This window comes from Rhodnius prolixus, unplaced genomic scaffold (assembly GCF_049639745.1).
Source record: "Rhodnius prolixus isolate KJV_2025 unplaced genomic scaffold, Rpr scaffold_11, whole genome shotgun sequence".
In the NCBI taxonomy this organism is placed as follows: Eukaryota; Metazoa; Arthropoda; class Insecta; order Hemiptera; family Reduviidae; genus Rhodnius; species Rhodnius prolixus.
In genome coordinates, this window is record NW_027411625.1 from 16,002,751 (window position 1) to 16,013,022 (window position 10,272).

General features: G+C 32.3%; 1 long non-coding RNA gene across 1 annotated transcript; it reads left to right on the top strand.

Annotated features, from left to right (window-relative positions):
• The first annotated feature begins 608 nt into the window (after positions 1–608).
• Positions 609–5,551, top strand: LOC141459109 (uncharacterized). The gene is made up of 2 exons (XR_012461380.1): positions 609–3,538; positions 4,878–5,551. It is a non-coding gene; the product is annotated as an uncharacterized lncRNA (long non-coding RNA).
• Positions 5,552–10,272: the final 4,721 nt, after the last annotated feature.

Genomic DNA, 10,272 nt, shown 5'->3' on the forward strand with positions numbered 1-10,272 from the left:
TTGAAATAGTGTCATATTGAAATAGTGTCATATTGAAATAGTGTCATATTGAAATAGTGTCATATTGAAATAGTGTCATATTGAAATAGTGTCATATTGAAATAGTGTCATATTGAAATAGTGTCATATTGAAATAGTGTCATATTGAAATAGTGTCATATTGAAATAGTGTCATATTGAAATAGTGTCATATTGAAATAGTGTCATATTGAAATAGTGTCATATTGAAATAGTGTCATATTGAAATAGTGTCATATTGAAATAGTGTCATATTGAAATAGTGTCATATTGAAATAGTGTCATATTGAAATAGTGTCATATTGAAATAGTGTCATATTGAAATAGTGTCATATTGAAATAGTGTCATATTGAAATAGTGTCATATTGAAATAGTGTCATATTGAAATAGTGTCATATTGAAATAGTGTCATATTGAAATAGTGTCATATTGAAATAGTGTCATATTGAAATAGTGTCATATTGAAATAGTGTCATATTGAAATAGTGTCATATTGAAATAGTGTCATATTGAAATAGTGTCATATTGAAATAGTGTCATATTGAAATAGTGTCATATTGAAATAGTGTCATATTGAAATAGTGTCATATTGAAATAGTGTCATATTGAAATAGTGTCATATTGAAATAGTGTCATATTGAAATAGTGTCATATTGAAATAGTGTCATATTGAAATAGTGTCATATTGAAATAGTGTCATATTGAAATGGATGGAAAGAAACCGATCAGTTTTATCGCAAATTATATACTCCGAGTTATTCTTTCACCCGTCGCAGAAGACCTTGCCATCTAAGATAGGTCCTTATTTCTTCCTCGGAACCAGAGCCAGTAAAGTCTGCAAAATCTGAAAAACTAATGGTTAGGCGTGTTTTGCTTAATGAGTGCTTTCCGGTTGCCACCTCTCTGAGCGCCTCAGACGTTGACACGCCTTAAATACAAACAACAACAAAAAATACTGTCCTACTGAAATTTCCGAGTTGCAAGAATGTCACTCGATTGTTTTTCGAGTTCTAAACATCCACAAAAATGTTTCATTTAAACTCGGACATAAAGGGTTAGAGTTAGGTGTGGCGTTGTACAAGTCTGCTTTGATGTGGGCCTCTATGGCCCCTTTTTGCAAGATGTCGCCAAAAGGTTCGCTGTGGACAGATACCGTCAGGTCCTCCTTCACCTCTCCATTGTCGTGTACTTGAAAATCGCGGGTCACCCAGCTAAGCTACAGGCTTTGATGGATTGCCATGGACCCCATTCGATAATAATCTCTAATCAGACAAGTACGCCTCTAAGGTCTTCAAGGTGGACTAGCTGTTAGAAGAACTGGCGATTTTTCTCCAGACAAAAAAAAAATGTGTTTGGTCTGAAAGATTGACGCGTGCCTATCAGAGAAATGGTGGTACTCGGGCCACTATTTCATTTCAGTAAGAGCGCAAGTCAGCATAGCATTTAAATTCTACTTCCTTTACAATCCCTCTAATCCGGGCCTAAATATTGCAACAAAGTAATGGATCATCAATTTAAAATAAATGAACTTATCGCAACACTTCACTGCGACACACTTGCAGATTCTGTATTCAATTAAATTTCGATTAATGTAACATGTAGTTATCAGCGGCAGTATATTTATTTACTGTCCATTAATTGCTTACAAACGCGTTGATAAGAATTATTTCTCATACATTACTGCACAAACAAGCTTCATTCGTAAATTAACTAGATGTACAGTCACCTAAGCAATTCAAAAATTCTGCTGTGAACACTCACTCGACTTACTCTTAGTGCCATTCTCAAGGTTCTAATTCACAAAGTTTTTTCTAAAACTCTGGAAATGTTAATATCTAATTCTAAAACACTTTTGAGGGGACTAACAACCCTCTCTCTCAAAATTACCTTCAGTCGAATTTTTGGATGTTTCCAGTGATTTATGTGTTTGTAATCACTATCCAAAGTTTGAGTAAAATCGTGGCAGCTGTTGGCGAGAAAACCTCATAAAGTGGAAAAGATCCATTCGGTTAAGGGGCATTCCGGCCAAGCGATTTACTTCAAATCCAGAAATCCAGACTCACATTTGATTCTTGTCGTTATTCAGTGCAATATCAGTAATGGCAGAGGATCTAACCGTTTTTAGAAACAATCCTCCTGCCTTTAAGCAATCTGAAAAATGTTCTTATAGACCTGCATGAATTCTGCACTTAGAATACCAAGTTTAAAGAAATTTGGTGGAGCTGTTTTTGGAATAGCCGTGAAAATCTGATTTAGAAAGGTTCTACTTTCGGTCGATCTATTTTGCCAAACCCTTATTCTGCAACCCTTTGTTAGCGCCCTAGTGAAACTGCCGGTGTTTGTTCTTCAATGTCACCTCCTCTCACTGCAGCAGACTAAGAGACATAATATATCTAAAGTGAATACTCACTTGAATTTTACCTTTCACAGTTTGGGAAAGTAAATTTTTTTCAAATTTGTGTTTTTAAAAAAGGACCAATTTTCAAGGCTTTGGAAAAAGCCCTTCCGCGCTCCCTATTAACTGCAGTTTTTTCCTTCCTTTTTTCCACCATTCTGATTACTTCACACCTTAAGCTTTCTGCATACCATTGTTATGAATGTTATAATGAATTGTTCATTAGCACTTCATGTATTTATTTATTGTACATATTTATAATAAAGATTTTCTATCTATCTATCCTAGAGAACTGACATACTTCCAACTTAGCCTTTTGGCCAGTCATTTGATACTCGTACCCATTAATTGAACAAATTATTGAGTCTAGAATTCTCTAGAACAAAGCTCTCTTCGATCAATTTTTCTGGGTAAAATGTTTATAAATCTGCGCGTAGCCAATTAGTATACCTAACTAGTTATGATTAACCAACCGAGGTGCCACTGTAGCCGAGCGTTTGGAGGTGAGGCCCGCAATGCTGATGTTTTTGTTTTTGTTTTTTTTTATTTATTTATTTATTTACAGAATATGTACAAAATATTTACAGGAGTACCAATGATGTGTATTCTAACTCCTGCACAGTTATCTCATATATGCACAAGATAGTAATAGAGTCAAAATTTGATTAGAGGGAAAATAAATAAAAACCTCCAAAAAGGAAAAATAAAATATTGAAGTCTAATTATGGTTTTAAATTATATGCTAAGTATGTGCTTGACTCTGTTATGTTTGTACTGGATGTTGATGTCATATGTTCCTGTCTGGCTGTAAATAGGTATGTCAGTGTCATGGAGTTTGGTGAAAAATCTGTGTGTGCTATTTCTTACTATGTCCTTGATGTAAGTGGAGTCAGTATTCTTGTGGAGCGTCTCGATGTATGTGTATCTGGGTGAGTCAGTGGCCAGTCTTAAGAATTTGTTTTGAATTATTTGGAGCTTTTTGTAGTTGGTGTTACAGGTCAAGTTCCATGCAGGGCAGGCATATAGTAACATTGGTCTAACAATTGCACGGTATATTAATGCTGATATGTAATATACATATAGTGGTACGAGTCCCCACTCTAAGCCATGGATTTTTTTTAATGGTTATTATGATATGATAATATGATATATGATATGAATTTATAGTAAAGTATGATCGCTAGTCGCCTCCGTTTCCGACAGATAATTTGGTAGTTGGACATTGATCAAAAATCGCATCATCTGTGTACTTGTTGGAGCCGTTTGCGAGATAATTCCCCAAAACTGAAAAAATAATGAATTTATTAAAGATTGGCTCTTACGGAAGCTTATAGTGGCGAAAAGCCTTGTTAGCTCCCACGGTGGCGCATCACCATATTCAGTTTTTCGATCAAACACATGCAGACACACTACGTTTCCGTATTCTGGGGACCTCTGATTTTTTTTTTTTTGCAACGTCCTCTTTATTGTTGCAAGCAAATTTAATGTGATTACAATATAAATTTATAAAATAAATAAACAATAAAACTTTAGCTTTATGCAAAATGTCTAATTAAGACTTATTGTTATGTTGACGTTTTTCAGTTATGCTTTCGTGCTTAGGACGAGCCACTAAACATTTATTACCTGTGGAATTTAAACTTACACTAATATGGCGAATGAGGGACAGTTAAGCTAGAATAAACAGGAGTATTGTAGCTCTAGTATATTCTGTTTGTACGTACATCTTTTACGACTAGTTCATCGATTTCCCTTGTACCTACATTGGTATTACTGAGGTAAAGAATGTTGGCTGCCCTGTTTCATAAAAATCAATTTCGCTTTGGAAGGAATCTCATAAATGCTATTTCATTGTCCATAATGGAACAACTGGTAATGGATTATACATCAGTATAGATCTCATCAATTTCTACTCGCTCTTACCTCTTGTACAGGAAATATTGCAATCGTACAGATTTTCAATTTTGAGATTTTAGTGGATATATTTGTTTTGAGGTCATGAAAACGAGAAAATGGTCTGTCTGTCTGTGATTAGTAAAATTCAAAAATTAATCACTTACTCTGGACATTGTTAAAAAAATTAATTGTTAATTTCACAAATCAGTGGCATTCCAAAATGTAAAAAGAAAAAATTAAAGAACCTATAAACCTAATCGCTAATCTGTTCACTTCCATAAATATCAGTGAGACGCTTTCCTTTAAATTTGTAAGCAATTACTTTTAATACTAGTTAAAAATCCGTCGGCAGTTGAAGTGTTTTTTATTCTCAAATAAGATGGGGTGCTTAAAGGTTCTATGAGATCTCTTTGAAAATAAATATTCTACAGCAAAACATTTTAAATAAAAGTGATAGCTATTTAGCATAGTTTGTAGTACACGAGATTTAGCGAAAACGAAAACTGTTCGAGCTTTTTGGAGAAATTATTTTATTATTATTATTATTATGAAGTTATTTTGTTTCAGACGCACGCTGATGAGGAGAGCTATGGAATACGTAAAATAATACCTATTTTAAATGTTAAAACTAAAAGTTATATACCGTATTGATGAAACAGCTCGGAGTAGATATTGACTTTACTAGCTTTTAAAAACGCTTTCTTAACTCATATCTTTGGGTAATAATAACAGAAAATTATTAGGAATAATAATGTTTTGCTTGGTCGACTTATAAAATAATCAAACCTTAAATCACATTTTGGCTGTCACATCTAGCTTTTCTTTAAATCACTGAACATTTTCCGACCCAAAATTTTTCCCAAATTTGTTTTTTTTTTTTGTGATTTCGGTTTTTTCTGTTAGTTTTAATCTCATTATTGAAAAATATCGACTTAATTCTTGAACATTCAGCCTTATATCTGAGCCAAATAGTGTTTGTTTTCCGCGTAATTCTTCATGCTTGTGTTCATGTTGTAATGCAAATTAGTAGCGTTACTTGCAAGAGAACGAACAATAGTTGTGTAGTAATCTCAAAACCTGCCACCTTCTTTGAAGCAACTTCGCAGGGTGTAATCTACAACAGGTAACATCTACGAAAGGTAGCATCCATAACAGTAATGACATTCTTACTAAGAAAAAGCTAAATTGTAAAATTTGTTTCTTAAAAATAGAAAATAATAAACTAAATTAAAAACTTAAAACCATTTTATGTCAAATCCTACCTTGATCCCATTGAGAAATCAGTATTGGCATTATATTTCTGTATGAAGAACCAAAATATGGTAAAGAAGTGCAACATATTTGTTCTCGAATCTTAGCTAATTAATTCACTCCTTCGTTACCGATGTTTAGGAATAGAATTATTAGGAAATGATATTTGCCTGCTACAATGTATTGTCTGCGCAGTTGGGACCACTCCTAAGGGAAATAAATAATAAAGAATAAACCTAAGCTAACTTTAGTTTTAAATGATCAAATTTGCAGTTTGTATCTTGAATAATGTTAATTCTACAATGGTAATTATACATAGAGTAGCGTGATTACTTTATTTGAGTAGGTTTTAGCCGGGATGAAGCTTTACTAATAAATATCAGTAAAACCTTTCTCCAACCAACTCCTCCGAATATCGAACTTACCTGTATCGAAATACAGGTTTTATTTCATCGTCGCAAAATACAGACCATGAGAACATGTGAGTAGCCTCACTGTGGGCAAACCGGGGGTATATTTTAATTTAGCAAAGGAAGGAAAAGAACATTTTTCAAACTTCTTAGCTGAAATACACACGTATTTGTTTTTAAAAATTAGTTGCAAAGGTGGAGAGTGATTATTAGCAGATCTTTTAGTTTCAATTTTATGTATTGAGCGAAGAAAGTCGTATCTGTTTAATTTTCGTTTTCAATTAAATCAAAGATCGCTGTCAGGCAGCCTGTAATTCTCACATAAACAACAATTACACATTAACAAACAGGTGATAGATTGAATTTTTTTGTCTGGTAACCGGACGGTGTTATTCAATATTATTATTAAATTCAATAACTTAATATCTCAAAATGACAGTTTGATAAAAGTACGCTCATCTCTCCTTCAACTTACTAGCTTTTGGACCCCAAGGTTATCTTCTAGGAATCACAACTGGAATGAAAACTTAACAAGGCTCGAAAATCGCCAGCCTCTGGTATATTGAGCGTTCAGACTTGGTTTATTCGTCGAGCACATTTTTCATGATGTTTTTCAGTGGAATTTGCTTTTTTAACATGAAATATTTGTATTATGAAAGACTGATAAAAGCAAAGTTTTCTCTTTTCAAAAAACATTTTGGATAGACTCAGCCTTTTGACCTTAAGAGCCATTGTGTATATGCAAAAAAAGGTCGAGAATTAAATTCACCACAATTTTGTGCTTCTGTAGTTTCTGTTCCTATAAAAATAATAAACATAACCAAACTGTCCTCAGAAAACTTTGAAAATTCAAATCTTTTGCCTCATATTTTTGGTAATGTAATTCTACGATAAAAATATACAGGAACAAAATTACATAAAACTGAATGCAAAAATATTAACAAATGGAATTAAATTTACTACAGTACTGCGTAGTCAGGGCCACTCCTATGGTAGATAATAAGAGCTAAAATCAAGCTAGTATCTGACGGGCTTTGACTCACAGACCGAATATATTTATATATACATAACACTTTATTAAATATTTGTGTAAAAAATAATAATCACAGTTGAATACAATTTTGCAATTGAAATTAATATAAATTTTATCATTTAAAATTAAAAGACACAACTAAAATAATTCAAAACATGTTAGATTAGTGCACTAAAAGCCTGCATGGAATGTCTGCCTTCAAAATGCCATCTTTTTTAGTTAATTAAGTATTTTACTGAATATTACTTTTTTACACTTTATTACAAATTATACTTGCTTTGATGACATGGTGCCAATTTATTGAACGTCTTAAATGCTGAATCCAAATCAACACATGTGATAATTTTAAGTGTAATCAAATAAGTGATTTACCCTTGGAATGAAGAGGAAAAAAATTACTTAAGCTCATAACTTGGTTCATATTAATCATCCTGTAGGAATCAAAGTAGCCAAGTAAAATTTTGAGGCGTACAACATCTCTGAAAACAAGGAATACGCTCAGTGAAAATTATAAATAATACTTTTAAGTTTAATATGTTAGTTTAAAATGTTATCATCGGAATTATTACTTTTGTGATAAGTGGTCTGGGATATTTGTTATCAACAAGTGAAAAATATGTGAATCAAATCTATACATGATAACAGAATTTAGACACATAGATCCATATATGTACGGACCACAGTTGATTACGCCTTATATAAAGATGTTCATAATGTATGCACTAGCATTAAATCTCATTCTTGCAAGATATTGCTTTATACTTAGGTAAAATTTTTAATGGAATTTTCCCTTATCTCAGTATTATGATTCATTTTAAGAATACGTATTTTATGTCACAAAAGAGCGTTTAAATTGTGTTAAATTATTTAATGTGATACTTAGTGGTATAGTTAAAATAAAATTCTAATAAAAACAACTTTACATTCTCTTACTACAACTCGCCAGGTTTTCTTCAAACTTCGATATTTTGAGGGGAGCAAGATGTCTCATAAGACTTCCTTAATTTTCAGGAAAAGAATTTCAAACAAATGCGATACGTTTTTGTCTAGGTAAACGATGTACGAAACCTAAGATGAAATCGTTTAAGAGATTCACACATCCGGTCCACCGAGTCGCTTCCAATCCGCAATATTGGGAATATAATTCTCATTATTATTAGGCCGTTAGGCGCCACGGTAGCCGAGCGGTTAGAGGCGAGACCTGCGAAACTAATATGCATTGTGCTACTGGGTTCGATTCCCCGACTTAAGCCTTGGATTTTATTTAATGGTTAATAAAAGAAATTTATAGTCGCCTCCGTCCACGACACCTAAATTGGAAGTTGAAAGTAAAACCACTCCTGAAAATAGGCATTTCTTTACTTTTACTACTCCTCAAATAACCTTGGTGAATTGTTAAGGCAAGAATCGTTGACCACATAAACCACAAATAAAAAATAAACATGTAAAGCTCAAGCGCACAATTAATGTCTTAAAATAGCAAAAATAGATTTGGATAACCCTTGTGTTTCGTCTAAAAGACTGTTTATTTGTGCTCAGAACATGCTACTCTAAACTTAAAATGTTTGTGCCATAGTAGCAAAATCATAGATAACAAGCGCTAAACTTCATTCTTTATTCGGTAAAAAACATAAAATAACACTTTTACATACAATACAGAAATAGCATGGCTACAAGCCGTCTGCTGGAGCTGCCGCGTGATTAAATTAAATAATAGTACTTTTAAATAATGAAAAAATAAATAAATAAAACAAAAAAAAAATAAAGTAAAAATAAAAGTAAAATAAAATTACACAATATTATGAATCATATCCCGTAAAAAATAATTAAATATAATACACAAATAATAATCATGGTTAATATAATTTAAGTGGAGGTAATTTGTTTATTTCTATAACAACGCGCTTTTTTAGCAAAATAAATAACTTTTTGACAGTTTACTGAACAGAGAAGATTCGTAATTTGGTGTGGTGATATCTTAGAACCAAAATATTCTGTACCGAAATTAGATAATGTAGGACAGGTAATAAGAAAATGAAAAAGATCCTCAGGACCTTGCGAGCACAAAGGACAAATCTCAGTCTCTGGATCTTTCATAAACCAAGGGACCTTGTTCAATGACAATAATTCCCCTCTAAGTCTAACCAACCACTTAAAATCGTCAAACAAGCGCTAAACTTTATAAAAATATATATAATATTGGAAGTTAAAGAAATTAGGAATAAGAGAACAACTTAATCAAAAATTTTGGATGTAAAGCCCGCCTGAAAAAATAGGCAATTACTTTACTTTTTTACTTATTAGGCTGTTATAACATACAATTCAGTAAGAAGACACTTAAGTGGGAAGAACAAGAGATTGAGAACCAATCTCCTGAAAGTACCCTAAAATTAATTACCTGAAAAAAGTTTGGAAACAAATGTAAAATTTCTAAATCGGTTCTGAAACGTAGAAATCATTTCAGCAATCACAAAATAACTATTTAGTTTATTTAGTCACCGCTAGAGTGTAGAATGTGTCGGACTACTTCACAGATCTGGTAATGGAAGCAGCTTTACATTTTGCCATTATTTTTCCGTTTTACTTCATTTTTTAAATCAATCTTGGGCTTACCCCAGGAAAACAGACGAATACTCCAAATTGAAAATGGTCAAGTTGATATTCATATAAGAATATTTATACATACGTTATGGATGATAGATGAAACTAAATTAACTATTCCAGAGAATCATATCCCATTAAAATGCTATAACTCGTCTAAAAGAATTGACTTAATTTACTTGTTGCTACTACTCCACTTAATTGGTCTTTAGCAATAATCATTGTTGTCACCAATTGGCTATTAACGAGTACAGTAATTATTCTTTATTTTTAATCAAATTCTATTTTAGATTCATTTTTCTGGTCTTCACAAATATATAAAAAAGTAGTAAAAGAAAATTATAATAATTTTACTCCGTTTAAATTGCTTGTAATTAGTAAAGATACTTCGAGCTTCTATCTTATTATACTGCTTTTTACGCAGGGTGTACACGGAGGAGAGGTTGATACTTCTGAAGGTGATTCGCAGCTCAAATGAAACAAAAAAATATTCTATTCACTCTGGCCCTATTGTCAATAGGTCCAAGATATTTGCATTTTTAACTTTTTCGTTGATATTCGCGTTTTCCACCATAAAAACGGTCTTAACTTTTCTATCCTTTATCCTACAACAAATCTGCTTATTTCAAACGAAAGAGCATTAAAATTTCCTATAAATCTGCTTAAC